Source organism: Thamnophis sirtalis, unplaced genomic scaffold (genome assembly GCF_051295495.1).
Source record: "Thamnophis sirtalis isolate CommonGarterSnake01/CBP01778 unplaced genomic scaffold, rThaSir2_p1.2 scaffold_10, whole genome shotgun sequence".
Classification (NCBI taxonomy): Eukaryota; Metazoa; Chordata; class Lepidosauria; order Squamata; family Natricidae; genus Thamnophis; species Thamnophis sirtalis.
In genome coordinates, this window is record NW_028261390.1 from 70,280,632 (window position 1) to 70,306,444 (window position 25,813).

Sequence of the window (25,813 nt, forward strand, 5' to 3'; positions counted from 1 at the left end):
ATATTTTGAATACAGATCAGCTCATCTGTCTCCCATAGATCATATCTGCCAAAGCTCCTTTGGATTTATGCTTTTTATTATTATTATTATTATTATTTGGGTGGGGTGGGGAGGGGATAAATGTGAAGTTATTAAAAATAGGGACAAAACGTACAGGGGCTCCGCTTATTGTTGTCGGACTTTTGACTTCAGGCTGTGGTCTCGATCTTGGAAGATAATTTATGTTCCGAAAGGAAGGGAAATTCATTCGTGTAGATTGAAGGCGGATCAGAATTCAGAATGTGACCCGACAAATGCGCGCCCGACGAAAGCGCGTCAACAAAAGTGCGGTGAGAAAACCGTGTCGTTGAAATCACACCCACAACAGCGCGCCGACAAAACCGCCCCCACAAAAGCGCAATTAGGGTTAAGGTAAAGGTTAGGGTTAGGGTTAGGTTCAGGGTTAGGTTCAGGGTTAGGGTTAGGGTTATTACGTTGGTTTCGCGTTGTTTGTTGATGGTGCGTTTTTGTCGGCGCGCTGTTGTCGGCGAGCTGTTGTGGACGCGATTTCGACATCACAGTTTTCTCGCCGCGGTTTTGTCGGCACGCTTTTGTCGTGCACACATTTGTCGGTGAACCAATTCAGAATTAAGACGTTCCTTTTCAAATGTTTTGATTTTCTGCGTTTATGGGATGCAGATTTTAATTGGCTACTGCAGGTGTGTCTAACTCAAGGCCATTTTCAGGCTGGCGCCTTTGGCTACATGCTTGCGCGAGCAAAGCGTGATCGGAGCTGCAGTCTTTTTATAAATATTGGCGTGGGGTGTGTGTGTGGAGTGCTGGCTTTTAGTTTCCACACACCCCCACCAATATTTATAGAAAGACGGCAGCTCCGATCACGCTTTGCTCACACAAGCACGAAGCCGAAGGCGCCAGCCTGAAAATGGCGAGTGGGACCTTGTCGAAATGTTGCCAAGATACTCTCAGTCTTACACAGGAAAACACCCAAATATGCCAAGACCTGCATACCTGTACCTGTGAAAATCTACGAAAACAAATATATATATATATATATATATGTATGTGTGTGTGTGTGTGTGTGTGTGTGTGTGTGTGTGTGTGTGTGTGTGTGTATAACAATAGGCCTTGGACCTGTAAAAGTGTAACTGTGATTTTAATGTTTAAAAAATGTTGAATAAAAATTATTTAAAAAATAAAAATAAAGACATCATTATGAAATGTTTGTTATTTAAAGCAGGTTACAGTGTATGTGACCACCTGTATGGGCAAAGCAGATATAGTAGAAAGAAAGAAAGAAAGAAAGAAAGAAAGAAAGAAAGAAAGGAAGGAAGGAAGGAAGGAAGGAAGGAAGGAAGGAAGGAAGGAAGGAAGGAAGGAAGAAAGATGGATGATGGATGATGGATGATGGATGATAGATGATAGATAGATAGATAGATAGATAGATAGATAGATAGATAGATAGATAGATAGATAGATAGATAGATAGATAGATGATAGATGATAGATAGATAGATAGATAGATAGATAGATAGATAGATAGATAGATAGATAGATAGATAGATAGATAGATAGATAGATAGATAGATAGAGTAGATGAATGGATGGGTGGGTGGGTGGGTGGATGGATGGATGGATGGATGGATGGACAGATGGACGGACAGAAAGATAGATAGGTAAGATAGAGATGTGGATAGAGAGATAGATGATGATGATGATGATGATGATGATGATGATGATGATGATGATGATAGAGAGAGAGATGGATGGATGGATGGATGGATGGATGGATGGATGGATGGATAGTGGGGGTGGGGATGGAGATTTTGCAGTATCCTTCCCCTGCCACGCCCACCAGGCCACACCCACAGAACCAGTAGTAAAAACATTTTGAATTTCACCACTGTCTCACAGGTGCTTTTTTTCCAAGAGCCCCTCTGGATTTTCTGGTTTTTCTTTGAAGACATTTCACTTCTCATTCAAGAGAGTTGAAGAAGGAAGAAGAAGGAAGCAAGGAGAAGCGGGGGAAGAAGGAAGGAGGGAAATAGAGATGGGACGGAAATGAGAAGGAATGAAGGAGAAAAGGAGGAAGGAAAGAGAAGTGGGAAGAAGGAAGGAAGAGGAAGGAAGGAAATAGAGATGGGACGGAAATGGGAAGGAAGAAAGGAAGGAGAAAAGGAGGAAGGAAGGAAGGAGAAGGGAAGAAGAAAGGAAGAGGAAGGAAGCAAGGAAAGAAGAAAGGAAGGAGAGAAAAGGAGGAAGGAAGGAAGGAAGGAAGGAAGGAAGGAAAGGAGGGAAAAGGTGGAAGGGAGGAAGGGAGGAGAGAAAAGGAGGAAGGAGAGAAAATGAGGAATGGAGGGAGGGAGGGAGGAAAAACAATGGATGGGAGCTCCTCAGGAGGAATTTCCTACCAGTGAGGAGACAACTCCCGGAACAGCCTACTTCCCGGAGTTGTGGCTACTCCATTGCTAGAGATCTTCAAGCAAACATTGGGCCAACTCTTTATCCAGCATAGTAGGTAGGAGGATTACTGCCTTGGCCAGGGGGTAGGACTAGAAGACCTCCAAGGTCCCTTCCAGCCCTAAGATTCACAAGTCCAAACCCTGTGTGTGTGCGTGTTTATCTGTGTGTGTGTGAGAGAGAGAGAGAGAGAGAGAGTGAGTGTGTGTGTGTGTGTGCGTCCCACCCCTTCTTTCCTGCCTGGCGTTTAAAGGGTCTCCCAGCCCAGCTGAAGCATCACCGCCTTCATAAAGCGCCTTTATGCGCTCCAGACTCCGCCGGAGTGCAGCAGCCCGCGGCGCTGTTGAAAGGGGCTTTGAGAACAGCCTGGCCAACCCCCCACCGTCAGGAACGGTCCCGGGCGCCCCAGCAGGGCCCAAGCTGAGCTAAGGGACCATTAGCATGCACGGGGCATCTCCTTGAAGGAGAGGCTGGAGGAGGAGAAGTGTGGGAGCCAGGAAAAGCTCCCCACCCCACCCCGGGCTGGTGCTCAGCCACCTGCAGACGCTGCCAACTCAGGGTGCCATGCGCTGTTTGGGTTTGGAGACTGGTTGCCTGGTTAGGGGTGCCCCTAAATGCCCGATGCCTCACCCCCTCCTCTTGCCAGCATCTTGAGAAAGGGCCTTGGATTTCTGTATCCGTGGGGCTATATCCAATCCCAGTCTTTCTCAAATTGGGCAAAGTTTTAAGACTTGTGGACTTCAAGTCCCAGAATCCCCCCCGGCTGGTGAATTCTGGGAGCTGAAGTCCGGAGGTCTTAAAGTCCGTCCGTCCCCCGTTCCCCCAGCCGTGAATTCTGGGAGTTGAAATCTTAAAATTCTGCCCAATTTGAGAAACACGGATGGATGGAGAGATTGGACATCTGGGCATCTTTGGCTGTCTTCTCCTGGTTTCAAAATCGCTGTGGCCCATCGCCTTTGGCAAAGTGTTAAGACCTGTGAACTTCAACTCCCAGAATCCCCTGGGAGTTGGCTGTGGAATTCTGGGAGTTGAAGTCCGCAGGTGTTAAAACTTGGCCAGATTTGAGGAACGTGGATGGATGAGGGAGAGTCGGGCATCTGGATATCTTTGCCGTCCTCTTGATGGTTTCCAAAACAGTGCGGTCCCACCCGCCCTAAAGATCTATTTTTATTGATTTGATGTTTATCCTATTTTTATTATTGTTGGTGAATAGCTCAAGATAGGGAACGTAGTTAATGGTAGGACGGTAACCAAAAGGGGATCATATTATCCCGTGACACTGCAGCGTTGATAAATATGCACCAGTTGCCAAGCGTTCAAATTTGGTGAGAGTGAAAAATGGTTATAATCCCCTTTTTTCAGTGATGCTGTAACTTGTAATGTTGTAACTCCCGAAGGAAAGCTAATATACAGGATAAGGATGTGAGATTGAATTTGGGGCAGTCACCGAGACCAGATATTTTCTCCAAGAGTAAATCTCTGGTTCAGGTGACTGATCCAGATTTGATCTCACCCTAAATGAACTGTTGTAAGTTGGGGACAGCCTGTATTTTCTGCAAAAAGATGTTGGCGCATTTCAAAACAGGAGGAAGGAATGGAGAAGAGGGCATTTTTTAAAAAAGAATGAATGGAATGGAATGGAATGGAATAGAATAGAATAGAAAATATAGACTAGAATAGAAAAGAATAGAATAGGGAAATATAGAATAGAAAGTATATAACAGAATTGAATAGAATAGAAAATATAGAATAGAATAGAACAGAATACAATAGAAAAGAACAGATATAGAAAATATAGAATAGAATAAATATATAGAATAGAATAGAAAATATAGACTAGAATAGAATAGAAAATATAGACTAGACTAGGACAGAATAGAATAGAAGAATAGAAAAGAATAGAATAGGAAAATATAGAATAGAAAATATAGAACAGAATTGAATTGAATAGAATAGAAAATATAGAATAGAATAGAACAGAATACAATAGAAAAGAACAGAGTAGAAAATATAGAATAGAATAAAAATATAGAATAGAATAGAAAATATAGACTAGAATAGAATAGAAAATATAGACTAGACTAGAACAGAATAGAATAGAAGAATAGAAAAGAATAGAATAGGAAAATATAGAATAGAAAATATAGAACAGAATTGAATAGAATGGAATAGAAAATATAGAATAGAATAGAACAGAATAGAATACAATAGAAAAGAATAGAATAGAAAATATAGAACAGAATGGAATGGAACAGAACGGAATGGAACAGAACGGAATGGAGAAGAGAAGAAAAGGGACCTTGGAGATCTTCTAACCCTTCCAACCCCCTGCTCCAGCAGAAGCCCCCCCACAGTATTTCATACAAATGGCTGTCCAGTCTCTTCTTAAAAGCCTCCAGTATTGGAGCATTCACAACTTTTGGAGGCAAGTTGTTCCACTGATTAATTGTTCTGTCAGGAAATTTCTCCTTAATTCCAGGTGGCTTCTCTCCTTGGTTAGTTTCCATCCGTTGCTTCTTGTTCTACCCTCAGGTGCCTTGGAGAATAGTTTGATCCTCTCTTCTCTGTGGTACCTTCTCAAATATTGGAAGACTGCTATCCTGTCACCCCTAGTCCTTCTTTTCATTAAACTAGACATACCCAGTTCCTGCAACCGTTCTTCATATGTTTTAGTCTCCAGTCCCCTAATCCTCTTTGTTGCTCTTCTCTGCACTCTTTCTAGAGTCTCCACATCTTTTCTACATCGTGGCAACCAAAACTGGATGCAAATATTCCAAGTGTGGCCTTACCAAGGCATTTATAAAGCGGTATTAACCCTTCACGGGATCTTGATTCTCTCCCTCTGTTGATGCAGCCTAGAACTGTGTTGGCTTTTTTGGCAGCTGCTGCACACGGCTGGCTCCTATTTAAATAGTTGTCCACTAGGATTTTAATCAGCTGCACATGAAAATTCCTGCATTCCGTCCACAGGATCAAGTCTAGATTTTTCTGAGGTTCTATGTTTTATTATCTTATCCCATCTTTCATGTTTAGCCTTTTATCCTTTGATAAAATGTCAAGGCAGCAGGGAGGATGTGGATCTGCCTGCCTATCCATATAGGTTTTTATTCCCCACCCCACTCCTGTCCAATATGAATTAATTCCACTCCCTAGACTCTTTGGAGATCTGTAAAAAATGAGCAGCATACAACTTCTGGGATCCACTTTATATTTTTATTAGACTCTGGAAGTCACGAGCTACAGCTTGGTTCAAAATAAATATATTTAGAACTAGTTGAATACCCATCGCTATGAAACTATGTGATCAGGCTTGATAAATCGACACAGCTTGAAAATAAATGAGTAGTTACGATCGGCCTCTCCACTCCCCTTCTCTCCCTCAGCCTTGGCCCACAGGGGCCTCTCCTATCTCATCCCATTTTCTCCCTCAGTCTTAACTCCTTAGCGTCAGAGCGTTTTTTCAGGTGGGGAGTGGGGAGTAGAATGTCTAAACTCCCAGCCCACAGGTTGGATGAGTCATGCGCTGGCCACGCCCAAGTGGCAGTTGGAACAGAGTCCTTTTCAGGTGGGGAGGGGGAGTAGAACGTCTAACTCCTTAGCATCAGAGCGTGTTAATAATACTATAAGAAATACTAATGATCTGATGGTCATTTCGAAAAATCCTTTCTTAGGAAGCACCTAGAAGCCAAGAGGGACATAGGTGCCAAATTTCAAGTTTGTAGGCTTTACGGTTCTGGAGATTTCGTGATGATGACCACCTGTATGGGCAAAGCAGATATAGAAGAAAGAAAGAAAGAAAGAAAGAAAGAAAGAAAGAAAGAAAGAAAGAAAGAAAGAAAGAAAGATATAGATGTAGATGTAGATGTAGATGTAAGATGTAAGATGTAAGATGTAAGATGTAAGATGTAAGATGTAAGATGTAAGATGTAAGATGTAAGATGTAAGATGTAAGATGTAAGATGTAAGATGTAAGATGTAAGATGTAAGATGTAAGATGTAAGATGTAAGATGTAAGATGTAAGATGTAAGATGTAAGATGTAAGATGTAAGATGTAAGATGTAAGATGTAAGATGTAAGATGTAATACAGCACAGGTTCGAATCCCAGTAAGGGTATGGCTAGCTGATGAGAGCTAAATAGCTTGAAATAGATCTATACTAGTCTCCCTTTATTTATTTATCAGCACAAATACAACATAGATATAGATATAGATATAGATATAGATATAGATATAGATATAGATATAGATATAGATGAGATAGAGATAGAGATAGAGATAGAGATAGAGATAGAGATAGAGATAGAGATAGAGATAGAGATAGAGATAGAGATAGAGATAGAGATAGAGATAGAGATAGAGATAGAGATAGAGATAGAGATAGCTAGATAGAGATAGCTAGCTAGATAGCTAGATAGCTAGATAGCTAGCTAGCTAGCTAGCTAGCTAGCTAGCTAGCTAGCTAGATAGATAGATAGATAGATAGATAGATAGATAGATAGATAGATAGATAGATAGATAGATAGATAGATAGATAGATAGATTAAAGAATGCTGAGCTCAGGAATTTGTGTTGAGTACCCCAAATTAAAAACCCTTCCACGGTAAAGAAAAAATGGAATCCATTCTCAACTTCCTCAATTGGGCTGGTTTTTCTAGATACGTCAGACAGACCAGACGTAACTCGGGAAATAAATGAAAAATAGGTAGGGTTGAGTGAGTGTGACTCCAGTGTACGGCTTTTCTTTTCCTTGCTTGCTTAGCGAATCACCGCCGTTCTTGAGTGAGTGACCCGGTCGTTAAGTGAATCTGCCTTCCCCGTCGACGTTGCTGGCCACCAAAGTGGATCACGCGACACCCCAACGGTCATAAGTATGACCCAGTTGCCAACCATCTGAATTTTAATCGCATGAACGTAAGGAGGCTGCAGGGGTTTGTAAGTGTGGAAAACAGCCGTACGTCACTTTTCCCTGTGCTGCTGTAACCTTGAATGGTCCCTAAATGAGCTGTTGTAAGTCGAGGACTACCTATATTAGCTCATCCCTGTATTTCCACGCCTGGTGATACATCGAGAGACCCGTAGGGAAAGAAACATGTAGTCGCAGCGTGAATTTGAATAATGAGGCTCCTTCTCCACTGAGATATAAAACGCTTTCATTAAGAAACTGGGCCATAAATTATTTAGTAAACTATCATTAGTCGGACATCTTCAATCACAATAGATTTGGCCGTTGTAATAATAACAGCTGAAATTCAAGGACAGCAACATTAATTTTCGGAATAATTAGATTTGGCAAAATTGGAGGAAAGCAATGAAGTCAGATTTTCACCCTACGCATTTTTTTCATTTATTCCCGTCATTACGGCTGGTCTGTCTGACGCAGTGGTGGGTTGCACTTACCTTCACTACCAGCATGCTGCCTGCTCGTGGTCCGGTCATGCACGAGCCCGATGTGCTCTGCGCACGCATGCGCATTCCACCGCCCGCTCGTTGGAGGTCATACAGGCACCGAGCGCTGGCATTTGCTGGTTCTCTGAACTACTCAAAATGTCTGCTACCGGTCAGTGGTGGGTTTCAAAAATTTTTTTGAACCTACTCTGTGGGTGTGGCCTCCTTTGTGGGAGTGGCTTGCCGGCCATGTGACCTGGTGGGAGTGGCTAGCCGGCCATGGGTTCTCTCTCTCTCTCTCTCTCTCTTTCCTTCCTTTTGTCTCTTTATCCCTTTTTCCTTTTTTTTCATTTCTCTCACTTTTTCTTTCCTTTTTTATTTTTTTCTTTCTTCCTTCCTCTCTTTCTCTTTCTCTCTCTGTGTGAGTCTGTATTAACAAGAGCCGAGGTGGCGCAGTGGTTAAATGCAGCACTGCAGGCTACTTCAGCTGACTGCAGTTCTGCAGTTCGGCTGTTCAAATCTCACCGGCTCAGGGTTGACTCAGCCTTCCATCCTTCCGAGGTGGGTAAAATGAGGACCCGGATTGTTGTTGGGGGCGATATGCTGACTCTGTAAACCGCTTAGAGAGGGCTGAAAGCCCTATGAAGCGGTATATGAGTCTAACTATTGCTAAGTCTAACTATTGCTGTCTGTCTGTCTGTCTGTCTGTGTGTGTGTGTGTCAGTGGTGGGTTTCAAAAAATTTTGGAACCTCTTCTGTAGGCGTGGCCTGCTTTCCGGGTCCACTGGTGGAACCTCTTCTAACCGGTTCGGTAGATTTGACAAACCGGTTCTACCGAACTGGTGCGAACCGGTAGGAACCCACCTCTGCTACCGGTTCACTCAAACTGGCCCGAACCGGCTGAATACTCTCCCTCTGCTCTCCTTGATCATTCATTTCTTTGCTTGCTCCTGGAAATGTTGGCTGTTGTGGCATCGCCTCACCTGGAATGCACCAGGTTGGGAAAAACCTGGCCTCTGGAACTAGGACTGTTTCTCACAATGGGAGTTGTCTTCCTCGTACAACACCAAGTGAAAATGAGGGACTGCGTCAGCCACGAAAGAAGGAGAAACCGGATTAGGATAACGTGTTTACTTGCAAGAATTAAAATGCAAAAACAATAGATCTTTCCTTTCACACAACCCAGGTACACACAGCACACCCTGTATTAACAACAGGGACTAGCGGACTGGAAGTCTTCCATGAATTAAAGCTGGTTATGGCTCCCCCCGTAGCAGTAAAGCAGCAGCCATATATCCCCTATGCTAGTCCATATAGGATGCTTGTTTCTTTGATTTACAGGTGGGTTTCTGTCTCTTTCTTTCTTTTCTTTCTTTCTTTCCTTCTTCCTTCCTTTCTTCTTTCTTTTCTTTCTTTCCTTACTTCTTTCTTTCTCTTTTTCTTCCTTCCTTCTTTCCCTCCTTCTTCCTTCCTTTCTTCCTTCTTCCTTCCTTCTCTTTCTTTTTGTTCTTTCCTTATTTATTTCTCTTTTTCTTCCTTTCTTCTTTCCTTCCTTCTTCCTTCATTCCCTCCCTCCTTTTTTCTTTCTTTCCTTCTTTCCTTCCTTCTTCCTTCTTTCCTTTCTCTTTCTTCCTTCCTTCCTTCTATTTCTTTCTTTCTTTCCTCCTTCCTTCTTTCCTCCTTCCTTTCTTCCTCCTTCCTTTCCTTCCTTTCTCTCTCTCTCTTTTCTTTCTTTCTTTCCTTCCTTCCTTTTTCAAATTCAAGTCCAATAGCCCCCCGTGGCCAGAAAACTCATCCCGCTCAGCTACAAGGAAATCACAGTCACATCTCCAAAATATCTGCGGAATGCAGAATGCAGTTTTTCCCTGAATGTCAGGTACCACCAACAGCCGCCAGGAGACAAATAGATCATTTTGGAAGGATGAGAGAATTTTCCTGGAAAAAGAAAAAGAAAAGAAATGAAAAAGAAAGAGACAAGCCTTAGTTAACTCTCTGGTGGGAGGATGAAGTCTGCAGTCATCTTTTAAAGCATGGGAAAACATGAAAAAAAAATGGTTTAGGCTCGCTGCATTCAAACTCATTTCGGGGTGAATTAGCAAAAAAAAAGAAGGGGGGGAAAAAGAAAGGGATTCAGTTTTCTGCATTGTTGGCCTGAAAGACTATCTATTTATCATCTCACAAGACAGCTCCAATGATCTTTATCTGCTTTCCCCACTTTCTGACCCAAATTCAGGGGTTTTTTATGGAAAATTGCAGTCAAGTTTGATTGATGAAATTCACAGATTGTCTCAAACGGCACCAAAGATATCCCACTGTGCCGACTCCAACCGAGGCCTTCAATGTTGGCATTGTTCCTGCGGAGGAAGAGGGGGTAAAGGAAAGAAAAAAGAAAAAAAGAAAAAGAAAAGAAAACTGGAGCAAAACGAGCAAAAGTTAAGAGACTTTTTCCATGCAGGAAAATCTTAGGCCTCCATGAGGATCCCCCTTCAAAACTATTATCCTTATTCACACCAGGACAAAGTGGGAGAATGTGCCAGGCAATTCCCACACATGGCAACAACAACAACAAAAAAAACTCCCAGCTTTTCAATCGGGCTGGGCTTTGTAAAAATGCTGAATAAATAAAGCTTCTTCCCCCCCCCCCACCCCACAAAAAAAAAAAAAGAGATCTCTTCAGGCTAAAAAAATCAAATATGAAAAGAGAGACGATTTCAAAAAACGTGATGTCTAAAACATCTTCTTCTTTCTTCTTTAGTTTATTTATAGGCCGCCCTTTTCCCTGAGGGGACTCAGGGCGGCTTACAACTTATATAGGAAGGGGAAACATACAAAGACATATAGGACAATACATAATTAAAAGAGTAAAGCAACATTCATTCAACATTCGGGCGGGGATGGAATATAATCTTTAACCCCAGGCCTGACGGGATAGCCAGGTCTTGAGGACTGTGTGGAAGGTCTGGAGGGTGGTGAGGGTACGAATCTCCACGGGGAGATCGTTCCAAAGACGAGCATCTGCGCCAGTGGTGAGATTCAAATAATTGAACAACTGGTTCTCTGCCCTAATGATTTCTTCCGACAACCAGTTCACCCAACTGCTCAGAAAGTTAACAACCGGTTCTCCCGGAGTGGTGCGAACCGGCTGGATCCCACCACTGATCTGTGCCAAAAAGAAGCCGAGAGAGAGATGGCTCTGGTTGATTTGAAATTATACACCACCGGTTCATTCTGGTGGAAACATTTGAAGCCATCTTCTGTAGGTTCTCCCTTGAATCCAAGAAGCTTTGAAGTGGGAATAACTTAATATCCTTACTAGGGATTTCTGGGAAGGATTCTTTTCTCACCTAGGCTTAATGAGACAGTAAAAACCACACGCTTAGTCCCAAAAAACCCTCTTTTTATTTAAACGGCTGTGAATTATGTTCATTCACAGCCCGTAATGATTCACAAATAGTCTGCAAAGAGTCCGTCAGAAGTCTGCCAAAGTCTTTCGGGGTAAGTCTGATCAGCGCCCACCTTTATCTCCCTTGAAACGCTGCCAGAGACCTAATTTGCCAATTCGTTTTGCAAGGAGCGCCGAGTCAAGTGGAGCTTCAGAGTTTAAACCAACCAAAACGAACAAAATTGCTTCCTGCAAAGGCTCACTTCCGTTTGCTCCTTTTTTAACGTCTTATGGGAGGGGCCACTCATCTCCAAGCCTTATTCCTGAGTCGCCCCTTTTGTCGTAACTGTTCTTGCCTTCTGGAAGCTCTGGGCATGCGCACACCGGGAAAAGGCTCCCCCTGTTCTTCTGCCTTGCTGATGTCAGGCTCCGGAGGAAGCACATAACTCTCAGATGGCCTTGGCCCCCTCTCTGCCTCCAACACAGAGCCCTTCTCAGAGCCTTCCCCAGACTCCAGGACTGGCCACGTTCCTCCCCAACCCTCCTCACTGTCTGACTCTGCTGCCACCTCTGCAGGCCCGGTGGCGGACCACAACAGATTCCTCTGAGGTAAGAGGATTGCTGTCCCTTACGCCACCTATCAATTCTGTCAATTGATAGAATTCCGGGAGTTGAAATCCACAGTCAATTTCCCACTGACTGAAGAAGAGATTCAATTCTGGGAATTGAGGTCAACAGATCTTCAGCCGAGAGAAAAAGAGATGGGAATCTGGGCCTCTTTGCTGCCCTATGCTGGTTTCCGGCTCCTGGGGAATTCTGAGAGTTGAGGTCAACATCTCTTAAAGTTGCCCAGGTTGGAAACTTCGGCTCTGCCAGAAGAAATGTAGAACCTCCACATCTTTTGGGACACAAGAGGTGTCACCATTCAGTGGAACATTTTGCCTCTAGTCTAGAAGTTGTGGGTGGCTCCATCACTGGAAGAGACTGGACAGCCGTTTCTCCAGGATGGCATAGGATCTCCTGCTTCTACTTGGACTAGAAGGCCTCCAAGATCAAAGGTACTTTTCAAAAGGCAACTGAACTTCCTTGTGGTTATTATCTTCCCTTTTTGTCCAAGAAGCTTCTTCAGTTTGGACTCGAAAGTGGCATGTTTTCAAGGACAAAGAAAGAAGGAAACCAAACCAATGAACAAGAAAATCCAGTCACCTTTTGAAAAGCCCGAATGACTGAACAAGCTTCACAGTCATCCAACTTGTTACCGTATTTTTCGGAGTATAAAACACCCCCTTTCCCCTCCCCTAAAAGCGGGTGAAAATTTGGGTGCGTCTTATACACCGAATGGAGCCCCTCCCACCCACCGTCCCCCACCCTTTGGCCTCTGCCTCCCAGCAATTTACCTCCTCGCAGCAAACAGGGGAAATGGGGCTTGCGGAGGCTGCAATAGGCTATAGCAATCCCTGCAGCCTGAAACAGCTGATGATCGGGAAGCCCAAACTGAAACTGAAAGTGAAACTTGCTGTTTGCTCCCCAGGGCAAATTGCTGGGAGGCAGAAACAGATTTTTTTTTCTTGTGCTAATCAGGCTGTTTGCTGTTTGCTGCAAGGAGGTAAGTCAATAACTATAAAAGCCTATAGAATGTTCAAATTATTCGGCTTATTTTTTAAAGACTGCTTCATTATTGTTCTAGACAGCTTAACAAAACGAAGAAGCTTTTTTAAAATAAATGCTTGGTCTGAAGAGGCCCAGGGCTATCGTCTCTTCTTTTAAATAGCAGAGAAACATGTTTTTAGGCAGGAAACACTCTTAGTAGCCCCCACCTTTGTCAATGAGACATTAAAAGGCCCGAGTCTGCTCTACACAACAAAGGTGGGATTAACCCTCCACAGAAACTCACCACGTGGCACCTGGGAACTCAACCAAGCTTGGGACTCAAAAAGCACACAACCTACAAAGTTAGCTAAGACACCCCCCCCCCACCGCCGTCCCTGGAAATCCGACAACCAATCAGAATACGTTTCTTACACAGGAACAGGAAACAAAGAGGTGGGGCCAAACAGAGAGTATAAAGAACTCAGGAACTCTCAGCAAGTCTTTCTCTCTCTCTCTCTCTCTCTCTCTTTTCTCCTTCACTCAACATCTGGAAGCATCTGATCCCCCTTTTCTGTTCAGGAACTCAAGTCATGTGATCCTGTCCACCATTAAACCATCTTTCCAAGCAGCCTCCATGTTTCCAGTGTCTTTTCCCCCACTTGGAACTGAACCCAGAAGGACATTTCTTCCAATATTAATCCAATATTAATATCTTCCAACATATTAATGCAATTAATACAATCGAGCGAGCACAGAGGTATTTCGCGAGAAGAGTCCTCCACTCCTCTGCTCACAATAGAATCCCTTACGCCACCAGGCTCGAAATTCTGGGCTTGGAAAACCTAGAACTGCGCCGACTACCGTCTGACTTAAACCAGTGGTGGGTTCCTACTGGTTCGGTCCGGTTCGGTAGTGGTTTGACAGCCTGGGTCGCTGGAACCAGCAGCGACCCAGGCCCGCCATGCCCCCCGAACCGATTCTCTTACGATGGCGCCATCTTGGTTTTCTTTTTCAATTTTCCTTGCACAAATGTATTTTTTTCCCCATTTTTTAATGTTCTGCGCACGGACAAGACCTTTTCATGTGCAAATTCTCAGGCCCGCACGCAAAATTTTTGTGCGTACCGAACCGGCAGTAATGCCGCCAGCAACCCACCCCAGAGCTAAGCGTAGTACACAGAATCGTCCGCTACAACGTCGTACCTCTCAACGACTACTTCGGCTTCGACTTCAATAATACGCGGACAAACAATTCGATACGAACCTCAAGGTCAACCGCTCCAAACTCGGTTGCAGGAAATGCGACTTCAGCAACAGAGTGGTCAACGCCTGGAATGCTCTACCTGACTCCGTTGTTACATCCTCATACAACCCGCATAACTTTAACCTTAAACTGTCCACCGTGGACCTCACCCCATTCCTAAGAGGTCCGTAAAGGGGGCGTGCATAAGTGCACCAGCGTTCCTTCCGTCCCTCTCCTACTGTCCCCATGTATTCGTACCCATTTCCCGTGTTCATGTCCACGTTTATACTTAATACCTGTTATGTCTGGATTACTGTAATGTCCTCTACATGGGGCTGCCCTTGAAAAGTGTTCGAAGACTTCAGCTAGTCCAGAATGCAGCCGCGCGAGCGATTGTGGGTGCACCTAGGTACACCCACGTTACACCTATCCTCCGCGAGCTGCACTGGCTACCCATTGGTCTCCGGACACGCTTCAAGGTGCTAGGCGTTACTTATAAAGCCCTCCATGGCATCGGACCTGGGTACCTGAGAGACCGCCTCCTGCCAATTTCCTCCCAAAGACGGATTCGATCGCACAGGCTCGGCCTTCTCCGGGTCCCATCGGCCAGTCAATATCGGCTGGCGATCCCCCGCGGGAGAGCCTTCTCTGTTGCTGCGCCGGCTCTCTGGAATGAGTTCCCCGTGGAGATCCAGACCCTTACTACTCTCCCGGCTTTCCGTAAAGCTACCAGGTCCTGGCTGTTCCGACAGGCTGGGGGCTGTTGAAATATCCAGCCCCGCCTCAATTGTGAATGTTGTGCATTTTTAAATTCTTTGTATTGTCTTATTTATTTCCCTTCCCCTGTTTATTGTGAGCCGCCCGGAGTCCTTCGGGAGTGGGCGGCATACAAAACTAATAAACAACAATAACAACAACAACAACATGTCGTACATGTTTGACAAAGCAAATAAATAAATGAAATAAATAAACAATAAATCTTTCAAGCCCAGTTAACCTGCCTCCTTCCTTCCCCTCCTCCTCCTCCTCCTCCGGCTGAGTCAAGCGGCTGTGTTAAGCTGGCCTTAATGTGCCAATGCTCAGGACCAGCTGCTCCTAACCAGAGACAAGGGCTTGTCAATTAAGTCATTGAAGAGCAGGTTCTGGATGGCCCGGAGGCAGCCGCAGCGCGCAGAGCCGCCCGAGAGAGAGCCGTGTGCAGCCCCTGCAATTAGCATCCATTTAGAAAGGGACCTCCAGGCCACAAACAGACACAGGCGTCTCCCCCCACCCCGCACACCCTCCTGAACCGAAGGGAAGAGAAATCCTGAGATTGAACAGATCCCCAAGATGACAGAGAGAGAGAAAGAGAGAGAAAGACAGACAGAAAATAGAGAGACAGAGGGAGACAGAGAGGGGGAGAGAAAGACCGAGAGAGACAGAGAGAAAGAGACAGACAGACACACAGAGAGAAACAGAGACACACAGAGAGAGAGAAAAGACAGAGAGACAGAGAGAGACAGAGAGAGGGGGGAAACAGAGAAAGAGGGAGACAGAGAAAGAGAGAGACAGAGAAAGATTGACACAGAGAGAAAAAGAGACAGTGAAAGAGAGAGAGGAAGAGAGACAGACAGAGACAGAGAGACAGAGAGAGAGAGAGGAGAGAGAAAAACAGAAAGAGAGAGAAAGAAAGAGAGAGAAAGAGAAAGAGAGAGAGGGGAGAGAGATAGACACACAGAGAGAGAGAGAGAGAGAGACAGAAAGACAGACAGAAAATAGAGAGACGGAGGGAGACAGAGAGAGGGAGAGAAAGACCGAGAGAGACAGAGAGAAAGAGACAGACAGACATACAGAGAGAAACAGAGACACACACAGAGAGAGAAAGACAGAGAGACAGAGAGAGACAGAGAGAGGGGGAAACAGAGAAAGAGAGAGAGAGAGAAAGATTGATACAGAGAGAGAAAGAGGCAGAGAAAGAGAGAAAGAGAGAGACAGCGAAAGAGAGAGGAAGAGAGACAGACAGAGAGACAAAGAGACAGAGAGACAGAGAAAGGAGAGAGAAAGACAGAAAGAGAAAGAAAGAGAGAAAGAGAAAGAGAGGGGAGAGAGAGACACAGAGAGAGAGAGAGAGAAAGACAGACAGAAAATAGAGAGACAGAGAGAGGGAGAGAGAGACAGAGAGAGGGAGAGAGAAAGAGACAGACAGACACACAGAGAGAAACAGAGACACACACAGAGAGAGAAAAGACAGACAGACAGAGACAGAGAGACAGAGAGGGGGAGACAGAGAAAGAGAGAGACAGAGAAAGATTGACAGAAAGAGAGAGAAAGAGGCAGAGAGAGAAAGAGAGAAAGAGAGAGACAGGGAAAGAGAGAGAGAGAAAGAGAGACAGACAGAGAAACAGAGAGACAGAGAGAGAGAAAGAGAGAGAAAGAGAAAGAGATAGAGGGGAGAGAGAGAGAAAGAGAAAGAGAGAAAGAGAGAGAAAGACAGAAAGACAGAAAGAGAGAGAAAAGAGAGAGAAAGAGAGAGAGAGAGAGAGAGAGACAGAGACTTGCAACATCCTTTTCTCCACCTCAGAGAAGTTTAAAAGAAGCCAGGAGGAGGAGGAGGAGGAGCAGCAGAAGAAAAAATAATAATAAACAAGCATCTCTGCCAGGGTCCAATCAATGGGCACATTCATGAGCCTCCCGACTGCTCCCTTTGTGGCTGGGTGTCATCTCAAGGCAGCTGGTAGCACGCAGGCACCCAGGGGGTTTGCCCTTTGGCCCGGGGAGGACTGGACAAGGCTAGGAAAAGCCAGCGAGGGCTGGGGTCAGCGAGGCCACGGATGTTACCAGGCCAAGCTGGGCCTGCAGCTGAACAAAAATCTCCCCCCTCCCCAACCTTGCGAAGGAGGGCAGAGAAGCCCAGGGCAGCCTCGCTGGGGAAGGAGTTTGTTTAAGTCATTAGGAAATTGGTAGCTAGGCTTGGCATCCCAGGCGTAGACAGGATGACCCCCATCAAGTTCAAGAACAGAGCAAACAAGCCCAGGCCGATGGACTGGACAGCAATGGCCATTGAGGCCCAACGTCCAATGGAAAACGGAGAGGGGGAAATGAACCGGGTTCGGAGGGGAGGGGGGAGATGGTTGTGGGGCGAAAGCATGGGGCAAGGAGAGGCCCCCGGCGGGCCGAAGGTCAACGAAAGTCAACAGGAACGCTGGCTTAATGAGGACAAGAATCTGAGATCAAAAATCCATAAATCTTCCGGGGCCCAATCGACAGACAAGGAGACAGAGTGTTGGTCAACATTCCCCCACCGATGGGGAGCCGGTGGGGGTCAGCGGCAACAATTTGGGTCGCGGCCCCGTTAGCAGGCGAATGTGAAGGAGGGGAAGAAAAGGCCGGAGCGGCGGGGCGGTGGGGGGAGCTCAGAGTCCAGGACGGGGCGACCGCCCTGAATAGGTGGGACATTTCCGCGTGTTGGTACCCTGGCCTTCAATGCGTCTTTTTCTCTCCCCCCCCCCCAAAAAAAAATAATAATTTACATTTCAAAAGGGGAAGGTCATTAAGATTGGGCGATGGGTCCTTTTGTATCCGAAAGTTTTGGGGTTTGGATGATGGTCTTTCATTCGAGTTTGCTTTCCCATCGATTAATCTAGTATTAATTATCCACCAGCTAACTTTGCAAGCAAAGGGCAGGCGAAGCTGAAGGTGGTTGAGGCCTGCCAGCCTGTCTTAAAAAGGCAGAAGAAATCAACCAAATTCCCTTGTTCATCCGCCAGGTAGAGCTGCGGGGGTCAAATCTGTGTAACTACTCATGGTTCCTTTTGCTATTTGGAGCAGGTAGGAAAAGGGGAGCAGCAGCAAAGCTCTGTATTAGGGCCCCCAAGCTTGGCAACTCTAAGACCGGTGGACGTCAACTGGCTGGGAAATTCTGGGAGTTGAAGTCCAAAAGTCTCAATTGATAAAATCTGGGAGGTGAAGTCCACACCTTTCAACTGAGAGAATTCTGGGAGTTGAAGCCCACAGCTTTTCAACCAAGAGAAGAAGAGATTCAATTCTGGGAGTTGAAGTCCAAAAGTCTCAAGTGAGAGAATTCTGGGAGTTGAAGTCCAATGGTCTCAATTGAAAGAATTCTGGGAGCTGAAGTCCACAGCTTTCCAACTGAGAGAATTCTGGGAGTTGAAGTCCACAAGTCTCAATTGAAAGAATTCTGGGAGTTGAAGTCCACAAGTCTCAATTGAAAGAATTCTGGGAGCTGAAGTCCACAAGTCTCAATTGAAAGAATTCTGGGAGCTGAAGTCCACAGCTTTTCAACTGAGAGAATTCTGGGATTTGAAGTCCAATGGTCTCAATTGATAAAATCTGGGAGTTGAAGTCCACAAGTCTCAATTGATATGATAGAATTCTGGGAGTTGAAGTCCACAGCTTTTCAGCCGAGAGAAGGAGAGATTCAATTCTGGAGTTGAAGTCCAATGGTCTCAATTGAAGGAATTCTGGGAGTTGAAGTCCACAGCTTTTCAACTGAGAGAATTCTGGGATTTGAAGTCCAATGGTCTCTATTGATAGAATTCTGGGAGTTGAAGTCCACAAGTCTCAATTGATAGAATTCTGGGACTTGAAGTCCACAAGTCTCAATTGAAGGAATTCTGGGAGCTGAAGTCCACAGCTTTTCAACTGAGAGAATTCTGGGATTTGAAGTCCAATGGTCTCAACTGAACGAATTCTGGGAGTTGAAGTCCACAAGTCTCAATTGATATGATAGAATTCTGGGAGCTGAAGTCCACACAGCTTTTCAACCGAGAGAATTCTGGGATTTGAAATCCAATGGTCTCAATTGATAGAATTCTGGGAGTCGAAGTCCACAAGTCTCAATCGATATGATAGAATTCTGGGAGCTGAAGTCCACAGCTTTTCAACCAAGAGAAGGAGAGATTCAATTCTGGGAGTTGAAGTCCAAAAGTCTCAATTGAAAGAATTCTGGGAGCTGAAGTCCACAGCTTTCCAACTGAGAGAATTCTGGGATTTGAAGTCCAATGGTCTCAATTGATAGAATTCTGGGAGTTGAAGTCCACAGCTTTTCAACCAAAAGAAGGAGAGATTCAATTGAAGTCCACAAGTCTCAATTGATAGAATCTTCTACTTACTCTAACCTCCCCTTGTAAAGGCTACTTTAAGGTAGCAAACAGAAGTTATTCATAATTTGGAAATGGTTAGGAAGAAGTGACCTCATGCCAACTTGCCCCCCCTTCCATTTCCCCCCCCCAAACTCTGCTTGTCTCTTTTCTGATTCCTGTAGTTGCCTGAAAACCATTCTGGCTGCTTTCAAAATCATCTTAAATGTGCATCTTTTAAAAAAGCATCCCTCCAGATTTGCACAGCCCTGGGTAGGGGGGAGACATTCAGACGAAAGGAATAAACCACTCCGAGTCCATTGCTTCCTTCCTAAGCAGTGGTGGGTTTCAAAAAATTTTGGAAACCTACTCTGTGGGTGTGGCCTCCTTTGTGGGAGTGGCTTGCCGGCCATGTGACCTGGTGGGAGTGGCTTGCCAGCCATGTGTTCTCTCTCTCTCTCTCTCTCTCTCTCTCTTTCCTTCCTTTTGTCTCTCTGTCCCTTTTTTCTTTTTTTCTTCCAACTCACTCTTTTTCTTTCTTTTCTTTTATTTATTTCTTCCTTTCTTTCTCTCTCTCTCTCTCAGTCTGTCTGTCTGTCTGTCTGTCTGTCTGTCTCTCTCTCTCTCTCTCTCTCTCTCTCTGCGGCAATGGTGGGTTTCAAAAAATTTGGAACCTCTTCTGTAGGTGTGGCCTGCTTTCCGGGTCCACTGATGGAACCTCTTCTAACCGGTTCAGTAGATTTGACGAACCAGTTCTATTGAATAGGTGCGAACTGGTAGGAACCCACCTCTGTTCCTAGGGCTCGCCCAAAGTTACCCTTAGACTTAGCTCTGAAGACAAGATCCAAACTAGAAATCTTCCAGCTTCCTGAGTTCCAGCTGATCGGGAAGGGAGGGAATGGGGATTTTGCATTAACCTTTCCCTGGAGTGGGGAGGGAATGGAGATTTTGCAGTATCCTTCCCCTGGAGTGGGGAGGGAATGGGGATTTTGCAGTATCCTTCCCCTGGAGTGGGGAGGGAATGGAGATTTTGCAGTATCCTTCCCCTGAGTGGGGAGGGAATGGGGATTTGCAGTATCCTTCCCCTGGAGTGGGGAAGGAATGGAGATTTTGCAGTATCCTTCCCCTGGAGTGGGGAGGGAATAGAGATTTTGCAGTATCCTTCCCCTGGAGTGGGGAGGAAATGGAGGTTTTGCAGTATCCTTCCCCCTGGAGTGGGGAGGAATGGGGATTTTGCAGTATCCTTCCCCTGGAGTGGGGAGGAATAGAGATTTTGCAGTATCCTTCCCTGGAGTGGGGAGGGAATGGGGATTTTGCAGTATCCTTCCCCTGGAGTGGGGAGGGAATGGAGATTTTGCAGTATCCTTCCCCTGGAATGGGTGTGAATGGAGATTTTGCAGTATCCTTCCCCTGGAGTGGGGAGGGAATGGAGATTTTGCAGTATCCTTCCCCTGGAGTGGGGAGGGAATGGGGATTTTGCAGTATCCTTCCCCTGCCACACCCACCAAGCCATGCCACGCCCAGAAAACCCATAGTAAAAAAAAAATTGAATCCCACCACTGCTCTGCTCCCAACCTCACCAACTTTTAATACGGGCGGACTTCAACACCAGCTTTGGCGCGTGGGTTTTCCTGCAAAGTCATTGCTATGCTGTTCGGAACAATTTATGGTGTGTGTGTGTGTGTCTGTGTGTGTGTGTGTGTTTAAATGGCTAGATTGTTTAAAAAAAGCGCACCCACCATCCTCTCCGTGTCCAGACCCACCTAGTTCAGGAGGTCACACCAGCAGGAGACCGATTTGTCTCTCATCAGCTCATTGTTACAACACAAGTCGACAATTTGAAAGGCGAAATCTCCTCCAGGGGCTGCTGGGGGGGAGCCTGGACCTCGGCGAGGAGGTCAGGGCCAGTCCAGCTGACCAGCGGCCTGAGGAGACGGTCATTGTCCCAGGCCCGACGCCCTGACGTGGGGATTGCAGCCACGCCATCCATCTTCATCCACTTAGTGCCTGCGTTGCCGGACAGGGCTTGTCCTGGGCCAGGCCTGGGAGAGAACCGTCCCTCTCAACATCACCCATTCATGGCTGAATCACAGAACTCGGCTCTTGTTTTTCCTTCTCGGGAGGCTGCTGGCTATAAATGCTCCGTTCTGGCCTAGGAATTGAATCCAGCCGCCTCTGTCGGACTGGTTTGTCGTGAGGGACGAAACTCAGTAGGGCAGTGATGGAGAACCTTTTCGGCACCAAAGTAGGACACGTGTGCATGCGTGTGCATGTGCGTGTGCTGGAAGTCTGGAAACCTAAAGATGGCCGGCGCACGGATGCCAGTTTTGGGTTGTTTTCCGGGCTGTTTTCAGGCCATTTGGGGGGCTGTTTTCAGGCTGTTTTCCCAGGCCGTTTTGGGGCTGTTTTTCAGGCTGTTTTCAGGTCATTTTTAAGGTTGTTAAGGTCACTACTACTACTACTACTACTCATCCCTTCTAGTACTGATGATGTTCCCTAGTAGGATCATGAAACATCTGCAAAAAGGACCCTTCAGTACTACTACTACTACTACTACTACTACTACTACTCGTCCCTTCTAGTACTGATGATGTTCCCTAGTAGGATCATGAAACATCTGCAAAAAGGACCCTTCAGTACTACTACTACTACTACTACTACTACTACTACTACTACTACTCGTCCCTTCTAGTACTGATGATGTTCCTAGTAGGATCATGAAACATCTGCAAAAAGGACCCTTCAGTACTACTACTACTACTACTACTACTACTACTACTACTCGTCCTTCTAGTACTGATGATGTTCCCTAGTAGGATCATGAAACATCTGCAAAAAGGACCCCTTCAGTACTACTACTACTACTACTACTACTACTACTACTACTCGTCCCTTCTAGTACTGATGATGTTCCCTAGTAGGATCATGAAACATCTGCAAAAAAGGACCCTTCAGCAGTACTACTACTACTACTACTACTACTACTACTACTCGTCCCTTCTAGTACTGATGATGTTCCCTAGTAGGATCATGAAACATATGCAAAAAAGGACCCTTCAGTACTACTACTACTACTACTACTACTACTACTACTACTACTACTACTACTCGTCCCTTCTAGTACTGATGATGTTCCCTAGTAGGATCATGAAACATCTGCAAAAAAGGACCCTTCAGTACTACTACTACTACTACTACTACTACTACTACTCATCCCTTCTAGTAGTGATGATGTTCCCTAGTAGGATCATGAAACATCTGGTAAAAAGGACCCTTCAGTCCTACTACTACTACTACTACTACTACTACTACTACTCATCCCTTCTAGTACTGATGATGTTCCCTAGTAGGATCATGAAACATCTGCAAAAAAAGGACCCTTCAGTATACTACTACTACTACTACTACTACTACTACTACTACTACTACTCGTCCCTTCTAGTACTGATGATGTTCCCTAGTAGGGTCATGAAACATGTGCAAAAAATTCCAAGTACCCTTCGGTCTTCCTCCTCCTCCTCCTCCTCCTCCTCCTCCTCCTCCCTCCTCCTCCTCCTCCTCCTCCTCCTCCTCCTCCTCCTCCTCCTCCTCCTCCTCCTCCTCCTCTTTCTTTTCAGGCGCTTCCTGGGCGCAAGCATTTCTCCGCGACCCTCCCGCCCTTCCTGTTGTTATTACCCATCTTTGTCCACTCCCTGCCAGCTTCCTCGCCTCTCTTTGCCCGTCTCTAGCCTCTCCTGCCCGGGGGCAGCCAATCTGTCTCTTCCGCCAAGAGATGCCATATTTCTCCGGCCGTTATTACCACCGACCGCCTCGACGGGACGATTAGTTCTCCCCTGCCTGCCTCTTGGACCGCCGGCCCTCCGTGCCAAAGCCTCAACCCCAGGACCCGGCCATCCATCTTCCCTTAAGGAGAGACAAAGCAGGGCGGGGAGGGGCAGTTTCTGGGAAACCCCCCCTCTCCCTCCCTCCCTCCCTCCCTCCAAACTTCTGGCCTATTTTGAGCCTAGCGCCTGGAGGAACTACAAGAGGCACGTTGATGAAGGGGGCAGAGAGTGGGTGGGTGGGTGGGGGAGAGGCACTTGGGGGCCTAATTAAGCTTGGGGATGGGGGGGCAGTAAGGACCCGCAACCCCCCTTGAGCTGCGGTTGGGGGGGGGAAGGCGCGAGAAGCTATCTGGGGCTCCGAACCTGTTTGCCCTTCGCCCTTTTTGCTAGCCATATTGCAACTCCTAGGAGCAAAACAGATTAAAGAGGAGGGGGGCGTAAGAGAGGGTGGGGCATGGCGTGTGTGTGTGGGGGGGAGTCCCCTCTTCCCCAGAGTTATCCAAAAGGGACGTCACCTTTGGATAAACTCCAATAACTGCACCTCTCTTTCCCCCCCACCCGGCCTTCATTCTCCACTCGATTAAGGGGTAATTTTTAATATATATGCAATAAATGTTCACTTTGTTAGATTGAATGACAGCCTTTAATCACGGCGGGGCCCGTCTCTCGCCATCCATTACGGGCAAATGAGGCCTCGCCGGGGACCACGTTCGGCCTTTGGAACCATTTATTTCGAAAATCGGTGGGTTTGATAAAGCAATAACGATTTGGTTAAACTTGACACTCGGTCTCCGGGGATTATTATCAGGCCTGTGATTCCCACCCTCCAGGGATCGCGGGATGGGATTGGGGGGGGGGGGGGGGTTGTAGGTAGGATGGGGTGGAAGGGAAGAAGATCGGAAAGCGGTTTGCGATGGGATTTCCTTGCAGCTCCTCCTCGGCTTACAACCAGAGCCATGGAGCCTGGCAATTTCCGCCACAAAGCAAAACACGGGCTCGCTTTACAACTTTTCTCAGACTGTCTGTCTGTGTGTCCATCTATCTATCCATCCCATGATCTATTCATCCTATCCCTCCTATTCTCCTAACCATCATTCCATCATTCCATCCTGTCCTTCTACCCTGCATCCATTCATCCATTGCTCTATCTATCCATTCCTGTCCTTCTATCCATCCATCCCTCTATTGATCCATTCTATCTCTCCTACCCTTCTAGCTGCCTGTCCATCTATCCATCCTACCTTTCTTTCCATCCTAACTTCTCATCTCCCTCTCTCTCTGTTTATTCCTCCCTCTATCCCTCCCTCTATATCGATCTCTCTGTTTCTATATTTCTCTCCCTCTATCTCATCATGTCTGTGTCCACCTATCATCTCTCTCTCTAATCTCTCTCTCTCATCTGTCTGTCTGTCTATCTCTTCTATCTACAGTATATCTATCTATCTATCTATCTATCTATCTATCTATCTATCTATCTATCTATCTCTTTCTATTCTATCTATCTCATCTATCTATTTAACTATTGATCAATCTATCTCATTTATTTATTATCTATTATCTATACTATCTATCTATCTGTCTGTCTTCTGTCTATATGTATCTATCTATCTTTTCTATCTATCTATCTATCTATCTATCTATCTATCTATCTATCTATCTATCCTATATCTATTATCTATCTATCTATCTATCTATCTATCTATCTATCTATCTATCTATCTATATCTATCTATGTATCTATCTATCCATCTATCTATTATCTATCTATCTATCTATCATCTATCTATCTATCTATCTATCTATCCATCTATCTATTATCTATCTATCTATCTATCTATCTATCTATCTAGCCATCCATCCATCTATTATCTATCTATCTATCTATCTATCCATCCATCCATCCATCCATCTATCCATCCATCTATCTATTATCTATCTATCTATCTATCTATCTATCTATCTATCTATCTATCTATCTATCTATCTATCATCTATCTATCTATCTGGCTCTATCTATCTATCTATCTATCTATCTATCTATCTATCTATCTATCTATCTATCTATCTATCTATCTATCCATCCATACATCTATCCATACATCTATCCATACATCCATACATCCATACATCCAAATTAGTATTGACTCCTGGGGATAGGACAGGACAAACCTTTGAGTTTTCTTGGCAAGATTTCACAAATGATTGGCCATTGCTGGCTCTCTAGGGTTGAGGCAGAGTGACTGGCCCAAGGTTCCCCAGTTGGCTTCATGCCTTAGGGCAGGACTGGAACTCTGTTTCCAGCCCAACGCTTTAACACTCCACCACACTCTCAGTAACGCTACTCGTAAAAGATCTGGCAATGCATTAAAACCGGGGCTGTGGTTTGAGTGGGGAAGGGGGTGGGGGGAGGCGCGATGGAAAGGCGGTGAGGGGGAGAAGGCGCCTCCCATCTTTGGGGTTGTCTGAAAGGGAATCCGATTGAGGAGGGAGGCATTTTCCTTCCTATCATCGGGCCACGCGATCCTAAACTCACTGTGAAACCGCAAATCCATTGCAGCAAAAACAAGGAAGGAAGAAAAGGGTCTTTGGTGCTCTCTGAGCTTGGTGGTTTTTAAAACAACAACGTCAACAACGTCAACAACAACAACACACCGGACATTTCATCAGCCAAGCCACTAGACTTTAACATGAGAGCAAACCCCTCTCCTTTCTAACACGGATGATGTTACCTAGTTGGGTCATGAACATCTGCAAGAAAACTCCCAAGCTCAGAGAGCACCAAGGACCTCACAATCCTCCCTCCTCCCCTCCCCTCCCCTTCCCCCTCCTCCTCCCTGCAAATCCCACTCCCTTC

At 45.6% G+C, this 25,813-nt stretch overlaps 1 pseudogene; it reads left to right on the top strand.

Annotated features, from left to right (window-relative positions):
- LOC148043927 (uncharacterized) overlaps positions 1-25,097 on the top strand; it is a 31,295-nt pseudogene extending 6,198 nt beyond the window's left edge.
- The last annotated feature ends 716 nt before the right edge of the window (positions 25,098-25,813 follow it).